General features: G+C 38.7%; 1 long non-coding RNA gene across 1 annotated transcript; it reads left to right on the plus strand.

Moving 5' to 3' along the window:
• Positions 1-1843: 1843 nt before the first annotated feature.
• On the plus strand, positions 1844-21123 carry LOC120514679. Its single transcript, XR_005630498.1, has 4 exons — positions 1844-3938; positions 9629-9650; positions 14632-14757; positions 19611-21123. It is a non-coding gene; the product is annotated as an uncharacterized LOC120514679 (long non-coding RNA).
• The last annotated feature ends 488 nt before the right edge of the window (positions 21124-21611 follow it).

Consider the following 21611-nt stretch of genomic DNA (forward strand, 5'->3'; position numbering starts at 1 on the left):
TTGTATATAGGTTTACAATAAGTATGCAAAAAATTGTTCATTTTATTTATTTATTTATTTATTTTTGTCTTATTTATTTGTATTATTTTCTTCTTCTTAAATCTCTCTATTAAAAAAAAAATCTTGGGAGGGAGACGTGACTAAAAAACCCGCGAAATTTAAGAGATTGGCCACGGAGCGTCTCGTGGGGACCTTAAACATGAGACTTTGTGCCAAGATATACAGTATATCAGTGGTGGGTAAAAGCAGGTTTATATTGCCCTTGTCTCTTTTTTTATTATATATATATATATATATATATATATATATATATATATATATATATATATATATATATATATATATATATATATATATATATATATAGTATATATTCAGTTCAGTTTATTTTTGCCTAGCACGTTTCACTGGGTGCAGGCACAAAGCACCCCGACAGGTTCTCAGGTTAAATACAATCACATCCTTTACTAACCATGTAATGAGCACATACAAACACAAACGTAATTTCAAACATATTAACATAAATGGAAGCCAACAATATCTGTCCATTATACTAATTGTTAAAGTATGGCCAATTGACTACTGAACTGCAATCAGCAGCCTTAATAGAGAAAATAAACCGCTCTTGGCTTCCATGGGCAGTTGTGAGAGACAAAGTTAAACACAAAGTCAGAGCCCTGGAGACCTTACACCTAGGTGATGCATACACACACACACACACACACACAATGGTAAGTTGCGCCACCACCTCACAAATCCAACAGCCTGGGGTCATATCCCAATCATGGATATTGTCTGTGTGGAGTCTGCAGGTTCTCCTCATGCCAGCATTGGTTTTACTCTCATATCCCAAAGAAGTTCTTGTTAGACTGTTAAGCTGCCCCTTTTAATGGGTGTGTGTCCTCTAACGATCGAGCTTGTTACCTTGAATCCATGGCTTTTGGGCCCCCGTGATCATAAATTGGACTAAATGAGTTTGAGAAGGTTTTAAACTATATAAATAAATGTGATTATGTATATATGATTCATGTGTAGGGAGATTTTTACGCTTTTTTTTATATACGCGCGTGGATTTGATCATTATGAACCTTAACGATTCGGACGAGTAAGAATATCTTTCTATTTCTATGTCTGTGTCCCTCTATGTATATAATTTGTGCCATTTCGTGTATTATTTCAAATACATTTTCTTTAAAAAATATATCCATTATACTGAGCCACTTAAGGATCGTAATGATAAACGGAAAGTTTTTGTATTTAACATGCTAACCTTGATCAGACTTTTCTCCAGCAACATACTTCTTATTCCCATTTTTAAATAGGGTTGCTGTTTTTTTTTATTATTATTATAAGATTTTTCCAGTTGAGGTTTCAATGTGATTTTTGAGTTCGGGTGCAGCACACCCCTCTTCTAAAAGTGTATAAAGCACCATATGACAAAAGATCAGGGAATCCGATGAAAGTAGACGTCCCTAAAGGCATATGCTGTATAATTTAACTTTGTATTCTTTCCTGCCTTTGTCTGCGATATTTTTGCGTTATAAGTTAGTTGGATTCGGGGTTCGCTAAAGAATGCACAGGATAATTTCAGGCAAATCAGGGATTGAAACTTTAGAGGCAGTGGAAGTAAAATCAACCCTTCATTTCAAATAGGAAGGGAAATGCGAGTAGTTTTAATGATTAATGCATATTTCAAACCCTAACAATACGTAAGCTTAAAATAGTACAAAGCCTTCCTGAAGGGGCGGAGACAGCAATTATTGAAAGCGCAGAGGCGTGAACCGCGTGACGTAACAAGCTAAATAAGTTTTAGTGGGTAGGATATATAGAGAGAAAATGCAAGTCTGGAATTCGACATTCAAAAATACTTGGTGCAATTTCGTTTTCGTCTGCAGGCTGAAATAACAAAAAAGGGGCTGAATCTACAAGAGGGGGTTTCGATGTCAGGACAGATTTTACGAGAAAGAAGGCAACGCTGGAATTGGTCGCTTTTCTTTTCTTTCTTTACACAATAACTACTAACTATTGCTTGACTTTTCCGTCTGTTCAAACGCTGTAAATTGTTAAATTAAATCGACGTAAGTACGAGGACAGGTCCGGAGCAGCTCGCCTTTTCAGTGAAGTGCTTAATGAAAACACTTGCGCTTAAATTAATTAAAGCATGTATTTTGCAAACCTCTTAATTTTATGTTCAGAATGTTTATAGATTATGTATTGATTCTGAATGTGTATTAGTGATGCTCTTAATAAATGCTTTTCGGGTTATATGTTTATATTAATAGCAGTGTATTGCCAGTATGTTTTACTTTAACTCTAATTAAATTCAGAGTTAATAATAATAATAATAATACAGTCAACGTATTAGAATATTTTCGCAGCCCTGAAGTAACGACATTTGGATGCGTATTAAAATGTGTATGATTTTAATTTGTATTTCCATGAACGTGCCATTATTCGATATGATCTAACCACCTTTACGTTTATATCAAAGGTGATAACAAACAGACTGCATCTTCAACCGGCCTGAATGGTAAGACTTTACTGAAAGATGACGAACCTCACCATTGGTGTCTGTCACTGATCTGATTAGACTCGTGTACAGGGTCATACAGTACGTAACTCCATTAAAGAGCTAGTGAAGGAACAACATTGTGTGGAAAGTGAATATGATCAATGTGTGTGTGTGTATCCTGAACGTGTGTATTGGCGTCCCGTTCAGGGCTGGATTTTGTTCCTGCCATTAGCACCAGGCACAACCTCATCACGACCCTCAGCTGGAGGTTCAAAAATCTAGGACGGATAAGCAGATTTGTGATTTATTTTAATTATATCTCATTTTGCTTCACAGCACCAGAATCATAACACAATTCACTTTTCTATCTTTCGTTGCAATATATTTTAGTCATGTATGCCTTTTAAAACAGGTTGTAATGTTGTAGATGACGCTGTATAAAAAGGTTGAATTATACAGATACATAAGCGAAAAAAGTGCATACATTTCAATCAGCTCTGGGTTCTCATATTTTGAAAGGTAATATAGTGACATGCAACTCACAAATCCAACTGTAGATCCTTGTGGAGTTGGCAGGTTCTCCCTGTGGGCCAGTACTCCATCACTTACTGCCTAATGCCTCTAAATTGGCTCTTTTGTCAGGGCACCCTGTGATGGGATTCCTTTTCCTGTTCAGGGCTGCTTGATTCTTTGCAGACGCCGCTGCCGGGTGAGGATCCACCTCCCCGAGACACAGGTTTGTGAATGTTAAGATAAAATCAATAAAGTACATGGCAATAATTATCTTCACAATTTTGCTTGAAAAGATATGAAAAAGTTAACTGGAATGTGTCAGGAGACCATTTGTATATGAACATAAGTAATAGAATAGGCTGATATCCGTATTCTGAATCTAAAGAAGGACGCTATTTAGACGAGTGAATATTCCACATTTTGAACGGGAAAAAAACATCACGTGGAAAGAGCGCTCCCTGGTGCTTAAAAACGAGTCTGACAAATTGTAAGTCAACAGGCTAACTTGCTTTGAATTGATGCACTGAGCCTACTCTGGCAGCATCGGGCAAAGACTGGAATCAACCCTGGAAAGTTATTATTGAATTAAATGATGTAGGGAAACAATACACCAATAATGTGTTCAGCTCGGACTGCTTGTTGTTTTTTTGCGTGCATAGGAAAACCTTTTTTGAAAATAGTTCTCAAATATCAAATTGACGTTGACTAGGCGTGGACCATCACTTCAAAAATTCCCTGGAAATTCCCCATTTATAAGAAAAGTCAATCTACAGACTTGACAGAGGGTACTTTCCAAAGGGGAGGGGTTTCAATACACAAAACAGATGAAACTTTGGGCATTCCCTTTATTTTATCTTCACCCAAGCCTTGCACATTGTTAAATATGATGAACGTGTGGATTAGCACTTCGGAGGTACGTACATGTATTTCTTTAGGACACTCTTAAGTCTATGAGACCCGCATACTTGTATAAATAACTGATATCTATATAATTCTGCCTAATCTTAAAAAAGTAGACTGGTAAAAGGGTTCTTATCAGCAAAACTGATCTATAAGATTTATAGATCAGATTTAGATTAAACAGATTTAGATTATCTATGATTAATCAATCTTTAACAAAGTGAAACATTAAAAATTTTTCTTTTTAAACAAAATTGAATTTTTAAAAATATTTTGCAAAAAAGAAACGCTGTATAAATGCATATTTGGAACATCTTGAAACACCTTACATGAGAAGACGTTTGTTCCAGCACTTAATGTAATATTGTTCAAGTACGGAAGCGTTCCTACATATCTATTTCCAGTTAAGTTTTTATTCACAAAACAATTATTGAGATATAAAAGGTACTAGATAGATAGATAGATAGATAGATAGATAGATAGATAGATAGGAAAGGCACTATATCCATGCAGAAATAACAGGAAAGAATACTGGAGACAAAACCATTCCTGCATAGCCTTTATCAGGTGTGTCAATAAATGAATATAGTTAGGATCTCATATTATATTTACAGTATACAGGGTATAAAAAATTAAGATGGATACAACACTCCCTGATGCACTTATTATAAGGTGGGTCAGACAGAGCGTATCCCAGAAAGAAGTATGCAAGAAAGACATTAACCCCAGACGGGATGCCGGTTCTTTGCTTCGACCATTCACATAAACGGACAATTTTAAATTGCCAATTAATATAACCTTCATTGTCGTTGGAGATGTGGGAGAAAAATCCTCGCCAAAAAAAAAATGGACAGAACGTGCAAAATCCACAAGTGAGCAGGTGCATGGTTTGAACTAAATATGCTAGATCCATTAAGATTAAAGATGCAGCGTTTTCCACTGTGATGCCTCAGATAGACATGCCACTTGTGTGGTAACGCACTTTATCAGACAGACAGATCCAACCAACCATTCAGCAAGCAAATCACAGGAACAAAAAACAGGGTGAAAAAAAAAACGCGATAAAGCTAATTTAGCAACGAAACCCCACCAAAAGTGCATGAGCTCTACTGCGAGGCAGCCGCGCTACTACAGCGCCGATGCTGCCAGGTAGATCACTATCTAAAATATAGACATGAATATCGTATTTGATATGCCACTATAAATATACTATATTTAATATATGTACAGATACGTATGTTGCTGGTGCAAGCTAAGCCTATTTTCTGCTGCCCTCTGGCGGAATTTCAGCCTTGGAATTTACCTGTGTGTATGGGTCTGTGTTTATTAACTCTGGTTAGACGCCGTAAACAAGAATCTGGAAAGGCATTAACTGAATTCTCTACGCATATAGGAAGTATTGGTACTCATCCATTACCAACAGTAAACTAGCTTTTATGCTTGTATATTAACTTTATTATCAAATAAAAAATACTGTGCTTAACCTTTTATATTGTTCTAAATGATAGGCTCCAGCTTCCAGCGACCGTACCCTGGATAAGTGGGTTACGAAGATGGATGGATTTAAATAAACTGGGAAAAATAAGTCAGGGTAGCAGTTTTAACGTTGTACTTACACGAGTAATTATTATTTTTCTCTAATACCGTTCGAAACACACACACAAGACTATTAATGAGATGTTGGTGTTCCCTTCAGTCCTATAAAACCACATTAATACAATATCCCCGAACTTGACATTCATTCCATCCTCCAAACAAAACTCACATATCCTCAGAACTGAACCCAATGGCCTCCAGTACTCCACCTGACAGAATCCATTGTGTTCAAAGCCTCAAGATATTTTGCTCCCATTTTCATTTGAACCCGAGGTGCTTTCTGTGTGGGGTCTGCAGTGGGTTTCATTTCCACTGTAAGATCGCACTGTTAAAATGTCACACGTGGACCTAAAGTGAACCTCTGTATGTATGTATGTGTGTGTGTGTGTACCCTTTACTGGCACTTTGCTCTTTGTTCCATGCTTATCACTCCACTGTACGTGACTCCCTTGCGTCCTGCTCAGGTGTTGTTCCTGACTTGTGCCCACTGCTAGCTGTTATGTTAGACCCCCCAGCGCCCCGCTCAGGATAAAGCGGGTTTAGAAAACGGATGGATGGATGCATTTAAGCCATTTAAAATTAACAATGACAGAGTTCTGGAAAGCGCGTCACAGAATACGAGGCAAATATATGGATAGTAATACAAGCCCCCATCCATTTTCTCACTCCCCTTGTGTTTCACAGCTGTTTGATACCCGAATTACATACCCGCAATTGTTCATTTACCGGTACCAATTCTTATGATTATGCCCAAGGTCTCACGATCATTCTGGGCTGCCCAGCCGACACGAAAAATCTGGAGCTGCTGACACTGTACCTTCCCAAAATCTCACAAACAAGGAGACCACTCAGTCCATTTGTCACCCGTTTGTTTAGCTAATGGCTAAACTGTCTCATAATCGCATCCAGATACCTCATAAAGGTTAATACCCGCTTCGAATTGTCACCCTAAAGAAAATACCAAGCCTTTTAGATAGATACTTTATTAATCCCAGGGGGAAATTCACATAATCCAGCAGCAGTATACTGATACAAAAAAATATATTAAATAGAAATAAAAATGCATGTAAAAGCAGACAATAACTTTTGAGTAATGTTAGCATTTACTCCCCCAGGTGGAATTAAAGAGTAATTTTTAAATGCAACACATGCTGTCTGTATGGCAACATGAAGAACTGGCACTTTTCGGAGCTTTAGGCGGTAAATACCCCTTTTCAATTATGTTTTCTTTTTTGATATTGGAGAGAAAATTAAGCGCATACATTCGTGGCCAAAAATTCTGCGAATGACATAAGTATTAGTTTTCACAAAGTTTGCTGCTTCAGTGTTTTTAGTTGATGCTGTCAGAAGTTTCTATGGCATTAAGTTTAAAAAGCATCTACTGACATTTACATGAAGATTATGCGCAGAGTCAATATTTGCAGTGTTGGCCCTTCTTTCTTTTTCAAGACCTCTGCAATTCGCCCCGACATGCTGTCAATCAACCTCTGGGCCGAATCCTGACGGATTTTTCTTTTTCGAATTAAGTTCAATTTCATGGCAAAGAGGGACTTTGCAATTAATTGCAATTCATCTGATCACTCTTCATAACATTATGGAGTAGATACAAATTGCCACCGTAAAACTCGGCAAAGCTACTGAAGGAAGCTGACAGCCCACTGTACACGAAAAGCATGTAACACGCCAAACAAGGTGACATATAAACTGTCTTAACTAGGGAAAGGAGGACTTAGGCAAAAATAAAAATGTTCACGTCAGTCAAGTCTGTTCGCTTTCTTCCTTTTCTGTACTTAGAAAGTTAAAACTGCACACAAGGCCGTAAAATATCCCAGAAAAAAACCTTCCGAACCTCAGATGTAAAACCACAAGACGCGCACACTGCATGCACGTATCCAGGAAGTCTAGTTAACAAAGAACCTCTGTCGCAGTTTTGTGACGTAAGAAATCCATGGGGCATTCCGCGGCGTTCGCCTGTTTCTTGATCATAGCAGGAGAGGAAACGGCTTCCGGATTTGTAATAGACTGATGTTTGTTGCTGGGTTATTACTTTGCTTTAAACCTGTCCTTTTATTTCCGTACAAACCCCCAGTGGAACAGGCAAAACCATGTTTTAGTATGAATGGTGTAACAAAGACCAATGCATGATAGCACTGAACTGGAAAAGTGAGGGCTTTTCTCATGAAGAGCAGAGCAAGAGGATGATCCATCTGTGAAGAAACAGGCACCCCGGACATGACTTGGTAGATCAGTCTGTCAGAGCACGGCACATCGATCAGCCGATGTCATATGGCACCTTGTGCAAGTAAAAGTGATATTTTGTATTATTAATATACACTTTATTTTTCACAATAATAAAAACATGAACACATCAATATAAATAACAATTTCTCAAGAAAGTTAATAATTACATTGCTCCTCCACTCCTCCCCATTACGTGCTTCCTACACCGCACACAAATTTAAATATTTTATCTTGATAAGTAAATAGATACATATTTTAAACAAGAAAAAAATCCATAATCATTTTACTCATCCACTACTCCTTTGTACACGCCTCCTACCCCCGCACACAAATTTAAATAATTTTCCTTAATAAGTAAATAGAGAGGTTAGGAGCACGCGCTGATAGGTACACATTAATCAAAATCCAAAAGTTTTCACTCCTCCACTATTCCCTTGTACACTCCTCCTACACCACACATTAAGTCAAGTACACAAGTTTGAAGTAAATATTCAATACTCAAAACAATCGTTACAACATTTAACATGACAATTCTATACCAGCTGTTCATTATTATTCCAAATATTTAGTTGCCCCTCCTCAATGGAGCACAGCACCCGCTTCACTCCCCACACTTTTTCAAATTCTTTAGTATTACACATTGTTTTATAATACTTAACACTTAACAAAATAGATAGATAGATAGATAGATAGATAGATAGATAGATAATGAAAGGCACTATATAATAGATAGATAGATAGATAGATAGATAGATAGAAAAGGCACTACATAATAGTGTGGTATACATTTAACATTTTATTTCCGAAACATCCCTTAACAGGACAAATCAGTAATCAGGCACGAGGAAAGCTGTTCATGGTATCTATTAATTACTCCTCAGCAAAATGCCTTAGAGGGAGCGTTCATCAAAAGCAGTCCGTTACAGCCTGGTCAGAATGATCAGAGAAACAAAGAATAAAGGTTCATTTTATAAACTATTGAGTTTACATACAGTGTCAATTAATGCATACATTTACTCTGGTTGGTTCATTGGTTTACACCCAAATGATTTATATAAAACAAAAGTCTATTATATTATATTCTGGTTTTTCTTATACCTTTTGAGATGACCTACCACTCTTGAAAATTTCTGTGCATATAACAACTGTCCATTCTAGTTGTTTTATAGGATGTGAGCTGATTTCTTAGTCATCTCTAAGTCATCTTTCCGTATATTTTGTTGTTCACCTGACCCAGCATTTCTCAACCTTTATGTATTTGCGACCCGAGTTTTCATAACAGTTTTAATCGCGACCCCTAACGTTTTTTTAAAACCATAATAAAATGTATTCCTATATTTTGCTGCCGATACATCACTACAAGTTTTATTATACCTACTTAACTTTTATCGACATTTATCTAACTCTATTTATTTTTCTAGTATCAGAATGTAGTTTAATTTAATTTGTTTTGGTTTCAATAGATGTATTTTTCATATTTTCCATTCTTGTTTCCTTTTTTTCACATCTTTGCGCGCCCCACAGGCTGAGAACCGCCGACCTGACCCCTATCTGGCCTCTTGACATGCCTCCAAAAGTTTCTGACATTCATGAACCCTTTATGCTATTTCTTTAAGATATAAGCTATGTTACCCTAAAATTATTCTTCCATGATAGATAGATAGATAGATAGATAGATAGATAGATAGATAGATACACTATATAATAGATAGATAGATAGATAGATAGATAGATAGATTTAAAGGCACTATATAATATCTAGCCTTTATTTTGGTGTTACATGGCAGCTGCAGGTTGCCACTAAACTGAATTAACTTACAATGAATTTGTACAGAGTTTCATTATATTTATGTCTTTATTTTTCAGGACACTAGTGGAAATTGCGAAGGTATGTCCATTAATGTCTCTTATCATTTGTGCTGCTTTCTTCTAAAATGTGTGGTTGTTGATTTAAACTCCATTTTATTACAATATCACACATGTTGATACCCTTCTTAACAAGTGATCTTGTGTGTAGCATGAGGGGTAGTAGTTTTGACACCTCACTGCTGTTGTATCCTCAGTTCAAATCTCGCACCTGGATGTTGAGTATGCACATTCTCCCTGTGCCTCTGTGGGGTTTATTTTATGCCCCATATTTACAAATTTTAGGTAAATTAGTAGTAGTAAATTATGGCCTGTGATGGACTAGCACTATTTTAAGGGCTGTTTCCCACCTTCCTCCTGTGCTGCCTTTGCAGAGGCTCTCACACCCTGTGTAATACAGTAATACAATATGGACCTGAGAGTGTTATATTATCTGACTTGTATGTGAAAATTCCCACTTGTGATTATACACATCTCAAAAAACAGCTTGTATGCCATCATAAAATCACCCTGTCCCAGTGTACAGTGTAGTGAGTCTGTCCATCCATGCTTTCCACTCAGTGTTTCCACTATAGAGCTGAAGGTAGTTGAACTCTCTAATGCCAAAAGCAGACAAAGGAGAAATCAGCCCAGGTTGGGACAGCAGTGAACCGCATGGCACACACTCACACTCACTCACACTGGACACTTTAGAGTTAGTAAATAGCCTGACCTGCCTGGAATTGGGTGAAATAGCACATGGACACAGGGGAAAGGCTATAATCCTAACAGACAGCAGGTGTGAGGGAGCAGGGCTGACCACTCGGCCACTGTATTACACAATGCGAAAAACAGTTCTACAACCATTATGATGTGAACATTCAGACCAACAAGCTCACCCAACCTATTCTCCCAGATTGTTCAAAATAACATCAAATCAAGATTTGAATGTTCCCAAAGTTATACACTCCACCATACTACTTGGTCACTTTTTCCATGTGTCTGTGGTTCTTAGAAAAAACATTCCAACATTTCTGCATAATCTTCCCTTAAGTTTTATTGAAGGGGGTTGAACAAAATTTTCACATAAGCCGTTTAGGAATGACAGTCATTTTTATACATGGTTCCCCTATTTTCAAGGGCTCAAGAAGTATATGGACAAACTAAAATAATCATAACGATTGTTTTGAATATTTGGTTGAAAAATCCTTTACACTCAAAGACTGCCTGAAGTCTCAACTGATGGTCATCTTCAAGTGTTGAGTTTCCAACTTAGTGATGCTTTGCCAGGCCTTTACTGCAGCCGTCTTGTCTGTTGGACTTTCCACCTTCAGTTTTGTCTTCAGCAAGTAAAACGCATGTCCAATTGGGTTGAGATCATTTGATTGACTTGGTCATTGAAAAATATTCCACTTCTTTGCCTTGAAAAGCACTTGGTTTGCTGTCACAGTATGGTTTGGCTTATTGTCCATTGTAAACAAAGCAAAAAGGTTTGGGGGATGCACCCCTTATATTGTTGGCCATGAAGGAAATGAACGTTAGGAAGAGTATTCAATGCAGACTGAGTCAACACAGAGACTGAAGTGAAGTGTGGAGGGATTCGTCTTATAGGTGCTGTGCAGGAAGAGGCGGGTTCTTAGGCGGAAGTGAGGTCTGTAGGAGGGTGTGGTCTGGCAACAGAAGTGGGTGGAGTTCTAGATGGGCTTCCCTTCTGATGGTCTGTGGAAAAGGGAGAAAAAGCATTAGTGCAGTTCATTAAACCCCGACTCTGCGTCTTATTTCCAGTTAAGCCCTTAGACTGCCTACCATGTGCACGTGTGTGACTCTGTCTGTACTGTAAAGCATCGTCCTATCAGTTTTGCAGCATTTTAAAAACTGTTTTCTTTGAGATTTACCAGTGGTTTGCACCTTGTGGTAAACCATCTGTTTTTACTTTCATAAAGTCTTCTCTTGATTACACACTTTGTCACTGACAGGTCCACCTCCCAGAGAGTGGTCTTGGTTTGGCTAAATATCATGAAGGGGTTCTTCTTCATCAAGGACAGAATACTGAGATCATCCGAGTCAGTTGTCTTCTTTGGTTTTTCAGACCTTCTGGTGTTGTTGAGTTCACCAGTGTGTTCCTTCTGTTTTAGAATGTACCAAATTGTTGATTTTGACCTCTCCTGGGGCCTCATGCATAACGCTGTGCGTAGAATTCACACTATAACATGGCGTACGGACAAAAGCGAAAATGTACGTACGCACAAAAAAATCCAGATGCATGAATCTGTGTATTCGCCAACTTCCATGTACTTCCGCTAAATAAATATCGGTCAGCGTGAAAAGTAACGCACATGCACGCGCCTCTTGCTACTCCCCAAACTCCTCCCAGAATTACGCCTCTTTGAATATGTTAATCAATATAAATAGCACTTAAAGCTCAGCGTTCTGTAAAAAGGCAATGGCAAAAGCACGGGGGAAAATAGAAGAATTTCAGCGAATACCAAATGGAGGCAAAGGAAAAACATACTATTTGTTGGTTTAAACAGTGGTATAAACAAGAAAAGGAAGCTGATCGAGTGACACAGAGTGTCGGAGAAACTCAAAAGCTCAAGTTCACAAAGTCGCACAGTGCCCGAAATAAAAAAGTTGTCAGATATCAAAGTCATCATGAAAAATGAGTCATAGCCCACCGTCTGAGTGTCATATGAAAGCTTATTAGGATACAGAAAAAAGACAAAAAATAGGCACACAGTGGCAAAAAAAGCTTCAAATGTCAACTTTAATCTCAAAATTTCCACCTTAATTGCATAATTTATTTTGTCATTAAAGTAGAACATCATAAACATCTTTAAATCGTTTAATTTACTAGTTTCTCAAATACCATCGTAACTAAAGTAGTACGTTAAATGCTTTGTATTGTATGTGTCTTTCTATGTGCTCTATGTGTGTGAATCACTACGTGCTTCTTAAACTGGCTCTCTTCCTCCAACTGGACACAGAGTCCATTACATTCGTGATATTACGGCTCTCTGAATAACTAAAATACTGAGATGTATACTTGATATCATTTTCATGATGATAGGAGTTAAAGCATATTATTAAACATGGGAACATGGTTGCGCATTGATATTGACGAGCTGGCGCCCCGTCCAGTGATTGTTCCTGCCCTCCCGCAAGATGCTTGCTGTGCCATGTGCGACCTTCGATGACATTATTTATTGCAGTATTACTGTCTCTCTCAAACGTACTATCCTCTAATTCCTGTCTTTCCTTTTCTTTCTGAAATTACCCAATTGCCAAACAATCAGCTCTGTAATAGACGTTAAGCCATCTGTAAGCTGAGAATGCCGATTCTTCAAAACTTTTAAGGAACATTGGAATATCTTCATAGTACATGTTTAATTATTCTATCCATCTATCCTTCCAGAGTCATGCCAGTCCCAGCAAGAATACAGCGTGAGACAGGAACAATCCCTGAACAGGCACCAGTTCCTTGCTAGCGCTGCACCACCGTATCCTCACATGTTTAATTATTAACAATATAGATTATTTAAATGATGTTAACATTTTATCTGTATAATGTAATAAACATATTTTGCTGCATTTCATCTTAAAATTGATATCGTCATCATATGTAAATACACGCTTTATAAAGAGGCTCAGGTTGTGCAATATTATAACTGTATAGCAAGTTAACAGTTAGGTAATTGTACTTATAAGTACAAACAGCTCTATAAGGAGCACTTGATGGACTGATTGAGTGTGTTTATAGTTCTTGGGATGAAGCTGTTTCTGAGCCACGAGATCTGTACAGGAAAGACTCTGAAGCGTTTGTCGTATAGAAGCAGTTCAAGTAGACAGCATGGCTGAGGCAGCGTGTGCTTGATGCTGTATACCGATAATTCTCTTTCTGATCAGCTGCTGTAGAGCTGTGATTCCACACACAGATACAGTGATATAAATACTCCGAGTGGTGCAGTGAGAGTAACATGGAAAAAGATGATCCGCTGTGGCAACTCCTAACGGGAGCAACTGAAAGAAGAAGATGCAGTGAGAGTAACAACGCTAAAGCAGCTAAGGTATTTGGAATAGTTTGTCCATTCCGTGGACCATTATATTGTTACAGGTTAATTACAATCAGATGCCTTAAACTAATAAACAATATGAGGTTAATTTTCAGTGTATTTGATAAAGCTGTATCAGGGATGTGGATCTAAAAAAGAAAGGGAAACCACACAGGAACAAATGCACTGCTTTGACGCTGTGTGCCGCCAGTTTGCAAAACCGAGCGGAGAACTTGCGTACGCCAAGCATTTAGCTGGCATGAAAATGTGCATGGCTTTCCGGCAAGTTTAGTTTTTATACATCGCGATGTGAGTGTGGAAATGGAAGTACGCAACATTTTTGTGCGTACGCACCGTTTATACATGAGGCCCCTGCTGTTTCTGATCTCTCTAAATGGTTTTGTTTTTCTTTTCTCAGCCTAATGATGGTCAGCTCTTTGGACCTCATATTGAGAGTTCACAGTGACAGTTTCCAATTGCAAATTCCACACTTGGAATCAACTCCAGACCTTCTACATGCTTAATAGTGAATGAAATAATGAGGGACCTTCTTATATCTGGCCATGGAACAGCTGGTCAGTCAAATGTCCAAATACTGTTGAGCTCTTGGAAACAGGGAGCGGGGGGAAGCTTTGCATAAAAATGGCTATCATTCCTAAATGGGTCATATGCTATTTTTGGTAAACCCCTTAAATTAAAGTTGAAAGTCTACACTTCATTCAAATAATGATTGCTTAATTTCAAATCAATTGTGTTGGCATTCATAACCAAAATTATGAAAATAATGTCGCTGTCCAAATACTTGTGGACTTGACTAATTGTTTCCAATAATTAACCCCGTGGTGCATGTTAAGCTTACTGGACTGCAGTTGCTTGGATCAGCCTTATCACATTTTAATATAATGAAATAATATTTGCTGGATGACTAACCCATATCAATGCTGAGATTTTTCTTCTTTTTTTTTTTTGTTTTAGGATGGTATTGGACCACCTTGATAGCTTGCCTATACATTCTGGCTGGATTGCTACTTTGCACAATGGCCTTCCTCACAGTTTCTTATTTTGCGGTTAACCGCCCACGAACCTCCAGAGGTCGTTTTGGTCAGTATTTGCCCTGGCTACAGGGATTTTATTTTTTGTGCTTCTGTAGTGCTCTGGTCAGTTGCCTGCAACACTCTGTGGTCGGCCCAAATCTCAGATCTTATATCTTAATTCGATGCAGGTCCTGACTGGGATACCTTCTGTGTGATGTTTTCATGTTTGTCTTTACGGGTTTACTCCGGCAAACGGAATCGAGTTTTTCTGTTTAATGTCTCATGTCTGTTGTACCATGACAGAATGGAGACAGGAAATAGAGGGCCAAGACTATTTCTGAACTCACCATACTTGCAAAAAAGTATATATATCCAGTGGCACTGTCCGACAGCACGGTGTAAAATGTGGCAAGTATACAATACTTTGGAAATTTGAAACTCTGCTAATTCATCATATGTAGGAGTCATGTAATCCATAATCTCTTGCAAAAAATATTTTTGTAATCTGACACCCTCAAGGCAATGAGACCCAGCAAGTGAAGTCATTTAGTTTTACGTGCTTTCTGATTAGAAGTTGTGTAGTCTAATGCCACCCTTGGAAAATATATTTGTGGTGCAACCTTCAGATGCATTTATTCATTTGATTTTGTTGTGGCTGGTCACAGAGTGCTCCAGTCATATAAAATGAATGGGAATTGTTCTAACATATTTAAACAGGCAAACAGCAGATGTTTATACCACGAGTGCCCATAAATAAAGGTGATATACCTGAACAAATAACATGTCAAACTGACATGATGCATTCATTTTCATAATCCAAATTAACAAAAATACAGTTTTGTTAAGTGGAAAAAGTAAGTCCACCCCTCCATTTATCAATACTTTGCATCCATCAAATTAGAACCAGGTGTTCCAGATGAGGTGCCAATGATAAGAACCTGCTTAGGGAGTCTGCAGGTGGACCTGACTGTCTTATTTAAGGTACAGATACTGAGGGGGGTGGCACAGTGGTAGTGTAAGGTGGCAAGGGTTCACATGCCAGGTCCTCCCTGCGTATAGTTCACATGTTCTTCCAGTGTTTGCATGGGTTTCCTTCAGGTGCTCTGGTTTTCTCCCACAGTCCAAAGACGTGCTTGTTTGGTTAGTTGCTGATCGTAAATTGGTCCTACTGTGTGACTGGTCTGTGTGTGTGCGCACTATGTTTACCCTGCGATGGACTGGCGCCCTATCCAGTGTTTGTTCTTGCCTTGTGCCCTATGCTAGCTGGGATAGGCTCTAGCAGACCCCCATGACCCTGTGTTAGGGTCTAAGTGAATAAGAAAATGACTGACTGATACTGAGGGTCTGGTATTTTCTTTGCTATTGTCATGTGTGGTGTCATCATGTCAAGATCAAAAGATCTCTCTGAAGCCCTCAGATAATGCCTAGGAGTCTAGCTTTTTATCTAATCACAACATGTCTATGACAAATTGCCCATGGCTTCTGGTGGCACACCCCTTAGCAACCAAGAGTTACATTTGTCAACTAAGCCACAAAATGTTGGCGCCTAATGAGAATGTGACAAGATGAGTGCAGAATTACCTAATTAATCCACCAAGTGCAGGTCTACTTTAAATGAATGAAAGAACAAAAGGAAAACCAAAGAATAAAATACAATCATTTATTACTGTTATAAGCCTGTAGCATGACAATTGTTATGAGAAGCCCTACTGATTTCAACATTAACAGTGCTGGTCTTAGCAACCAATTAGTCTCCCCTAAATCTAATACGGTCCCACTTGTAACATAAATAAAAGTATTAATAAAAAATTTGTATTCTTAATTAAATTAATGTTATTAATTAATAGTATTAAATTCATAGTACTAATTAATAAAATTAACATTATTAATTAATTAATAATAAAATAAACATGTACATTTGATAAAAGCTTCCCAAGAAGACAATTTGCTTACCGGAAGGTTTTCTATATTTGTTTTTTGTTGTTGTTAGATTTTTATTTGCCAAAATATGACAAAGTAATGTAATATACATTTAGATGTATGCAAAACACGTGGCTAAGAAGGAAAACAATGGAATCTATATATGTATGATGCAACATTGATTGACTGACTCACTCAGTCAGTCACTATTTGTCATTTAGCTGAAAAGATTTTTGGCAGGATTGAACATCTGGGTCAGTAGTTATCTGCTAAGAAAGGACATTTTGACATTATCAGTGTTTAGGGGTAGAAACTCCCTTGCATAAAAAAATGAAATACCCCAAAATCTCAAAAATGCCTCAACAGATTTATGTTGGCTGCATGATAGCACTGCACTGTTCCTCTATCCACTCAGCTGCTCCCACTCTTGGGTTTTTTTTTTTTATTTGTGACTCACGCAGAAAGACCATCAAAAAAGACTGTTTTTGCAGTTCTCTACTAGTTGGGAATACCTCAAGTTTACATTCACTACTACTTCTTCTTCTTTCGGCTGTTCCTGTTAGGGGTCGCCACAGCAGATCATCTTCTTCCATATCTTCCTCTCCTCGTCATCTTGCTTTGTCACTCCCATCACCTGCATGTCCTCTTTCACCACATCCATAAACCTTCTCTTAGGCCTTCCTCTTTTCCTCTTCCCTGGCAGCTCTATCCTTAGCACCCTTCTCCCATCAACATCTCTCCTCTGGACATGTTCAAACCAACACAATCTCGCCTCTTTGACTTTGTCTCCCAACTGTCCAACTTGAGCCGACCCTCTAATGCCCTCATTTCTAATCCTGTCCATCCTCGTTACACCCAATGCAAACTTAGCATCTTTAACTCTGCCACCTGAAGCTCTGTCTCCTGCTTTCTGGTCAGTGCCACCGTCTCCAACCCATATAACATAGTTGGTCTCACTACCATCCTATAGACCTTCCCTTTCACTCTTGCTGATACCCATCTGTCACAAATTACTCCTGACACTCTTCAAGTTTACATTCACTGAAGTTTCATTTTCTGTATTGTGCCCTTACTTTGTCAAGAAGGCATTCCTCAGCAAAATGGGCAAATATATACGGTGATTAGACCATGAATATCCAAAAAAGTCATTTTTTTAGTGATACTTGGTTTGAAAAGAAGACAACAAGAAACAACAAAAGATTCGGGGAAGCAACCCCATATGCGTGAAACAAGTAGATTTGACAAAAGACTTGTCTTTACAGGAGCGGCACGGTGGCACAGTGGTAGCACTGCTGCCTCGCAGTTAGGATACCTGGGTTTGCTTCCTGGGTCCTCCCTGCGTAGAGTTTGCATGTTCTCCCTGTGCCTGTGTTTTCCTCCCACAGTCCAAAGACATGCAGGTTAGGTGCATTGGTGATCCTAATTGTCCCTAGTGTGTGCTTGGTGTGTAGGGGTGTGTGTGTGCGCACAGCGGGGGGCTTTCCTGCCTCATGCCCTATGTTGGCTGGGATTGGCTCCAGCAGACCTCCGTGGCCCTGTGTTAGGATATAGCGGGTTGGATAATGGATGAATGGATGTCTTTACAGACTTGAGTTCATAGTCTTAGGGTATTGTACCATGTTAGCCATTATAAATGCAGTGAGAAGTCAAGACAGAACTTTAAAACAGAACTGCTAAACAAAATGAAAATGGCAATTATATAAGTGAGTTGGAGGAAGTGATTTCAAAAATGGCCGGAACCGGAAATGACATCCTTAGACTCAGGTGGGATTTTCTTTGGCTGGTCTGCAGAGGAAAAAAAGAAATTCTCACTGAACACTGCCATCTGCTGGTCCTGCATGTACGTGGAATATCCAGAAAAAAAGGTTACAACAGCTGTTAAAAATCGAAAAATGAATATATTTCAACCAAATTTACAGGGTAGGTTCCAAAATATGTGTTTATTTCTCAACATAATCGCCGTCAACTTCAATGCACTTCTTCAGCCTGGGCACCAGCTTTTTTATACCCTCGTTGAATACGCTCCACTCCACCTCTGAAAGCCACTTCTCCACTGTCTCCTTCACCTCCTCATCGTAGGAAAAACGTTTCCCACCCAAGAATTCTTTCAGTTTGGTTTCCACAAGCTGACGATGGATCTCGGCCATGGATTCGCGACGCAAAGTGAGGAACTTGATGGCCGAACAAATCTCGCATCGGCAGTAGGTGGAGCAAACGGCCTCAGCAGAGGTTGATGAACTGGCTTGCTGTGATGACATTTCACAACTGACTGACGCGGTCCCGGGCTTATTTTGACTGTTAGGACCCCCCTACACGCAGGTATGCCAACCTTCGAAAAAAAAAATTCCCTGCACCCTCCAGGGCACTTGTAACCTTTTTTTCTGGATATCCCTCGTAATTACACCCATTTGAGCCCTTTAGCTGCCTCCCATGTGCATGTGTGTGACACTGGTTACTGACAGCCAGAGATGTGTGCACGAAGGCCTAGTTTTAAGTTGATTTGAAATGTATAAAGAAACTTGGTGTGAAACAGTGCCATACATATAGATTTGTAAAGTCGATTATTTTGCACGTACATTGTTTTTGCCTTTTGAGCAAGATTTTAGTGTGGGATCTAAGCAATTGTTTCTACGAGAGGCTCCAAGGCTGGTACCTGATAATGCCGAGCAGGTTCTGCTTACACATGACACTCCACTGAAAGACATTGGATCTAAAAATGAATGGATATTTGATACTTGTGTGGTGGGCAGGGCCGGCACCACCATTGAGGCAAATTAGACATTCACCTAGGGTGCAGATCATAAGGGTGGGAAAAACGGTGAGAAGTCAGTTGGTGCACTAATAAACTTGACCCAGGGTGCAAAATAACCTAGCACCAGCACTGGTGGTGGGCATAACCTTTGCACACCTTCAATTTGCAGGTGGTTGTGGATAAACATGGCAGCTACAGTATATAAATAACCACATTTGAAATATATGACAAAAGTATTGGTTTTGCAGGGTGGAATCTGCCTCCCCTATCGACAGAAGAAACACAGCCTCACGAAGGACCTGTCACCATCACCTACTCATAACTTCATTCCACACACGTTAAGGTGCTGTTGGGCCAATGGGGGCTCATCACTTGTGTCAAAATTTAAAGAAAGACTGGATAAAGCAGCTTCGAGGAAGACCTTCCTGCTTTTACCTAATCTTCTTTTTTTCAAGCTCCAGTACAACAAAGACACCCCCGTGCTGCTTCCATCAGACTTCAAGTATTTGAGCACTATTGTTAGAAATCCAGTTTTTGGGAATGGTGCTAAAATTAGCAGGACACTTTGGGGTTCAAAGAACATGGAATCCTTGATCCTTCCTTGACGTTTTGCTGCACAGTAATGGTTTTCCAGTTTCTGTTTGCTCTAGGCGATGTGTTCAACGGTCATGAAGACCACACACATGGACTTCTGTCCTGGAGACACTTGTTGGTGCCAGCAGCCCTGGCACCATGACAGCATTAACCACAAGACCTGAAATCAATTGGATTTCCATTTTAATTACGTTACAAAAACAACAGTGTAAAAGACTAAAGCATTAATTAGTGGGTGCCATTCCTCTGCATCCTGGCTAACTTTTGCTACTGACACTTGTTTACATGAATCATTTTATTGACACTTTGGATGGTCAGTAAAGAAAATGATTGTGTTTCCATTTGGTACTTGAGTATGTCCTGGGGTGAAATGTGGCAGCTTCTCAGTGAGGACATTTGCACTGTTTGAAGCCCTTACAGTAATGAGATTACCAGAGGACCCTTTTAAGGCCTGGTGCTAACGGCTGTCACGCCCAGTATGTTCACTGTTCGGTGTTTAAGAATACCTCAAACGAGATGTGCAATGAAACACCTTCCAAAGTATTTCATTAAATCATTTAGAGGATACAAATATTATTTTATATAAATATATATATATATTTTTTGACAAGATGGCACTGGTGTATGCCATCTGTTGCTGTCAGCTTTACTTTAGCTTTTCTTTTTTGTTGCTTATTGTATATCAGTCCAGCATGTTGCTTTGTTTGTCATGATCGCCGAGCACTATTTTAACAGTCAACTTGCTGCCAAATGACCTGGGTGAACAGAAAATGTCTCCTCATCTATCGACAATGCCTGCTCACCTCTGGTATACTTTGATTGGTCCACCTCAGAGAAGACGGAAAGATGCAGGACATGGGGAAAGCACAGTGTTTTTTGTTGGTGAGAATTCATTTCATCTGGCTTTGTTTTATGGATTGAATCCCCATTGTATTTTGTCCAAATACGGATTTAATCATCACCATGTTGTTTCCTGACGGTCTCTGGGCTTGCGTGGGACGCTTCTGTTCTTGGAATGGCTTTTGAATAGTGCTGTCGTCTTTGCTCTGTATTTTTTTGTTTTAATATTTTATTTTATTCTAGGTTTTATTTTACATTTTATTGTTCATCACTTTGTGACCTCTGTCTGTGATAAGCACTTTATAAATAAATTTTTACTTTATATTAGCCTTTTCAGTCATGCCTCTGATCGAGCAGATGATGAACATCAGGATTCATTACCCAGCGAGGTACTTGCGTCCTGTTCAGGTGTTGTTTTTGATTTGCACCCACTGATTGCCCTGGTTAAGCAGCAAGGAAGATGGACTCAGGATCACACAGTACATCCAAATCCCATACTACACAAATTCTTAAAAAACACACACATTTTTTTATATGTACTGTATGTACATTTTTAGATTAGATTAGATCTCAAGGATCTACAACTGCATTTTACAGCAGAGTTTTTGCATTAAGGATCAGTGGCCATAACCTCACCAGATATTGTGAAAAATAAGTAAGAAGCTTCCATCGATAATCTAACTTAATAATAATAATATAATAATAATAATAATAATAATAATAATCTCTCTTTTTCAGGGGTGGGGGTTGATTTGTTTTCAGTCCTATTTTTGTAAAAATTGATCTATTTGTATGGAATGATTACAGTAAAATCA

Source organism: Polypterus senegalus, chromosome 14 (genome assembly GCF_016835505.1).
Source record: "Polypterus senegalus isolate Bchr_013 chromosome 14, ASM1683550v1, whole genome shotgun sequence".
NCBI lineage: Eukaryota > Metazoa > Chordata > Cladistia > Polypteriformes > Polypteridae > Polypterus > Polypterus senegalus.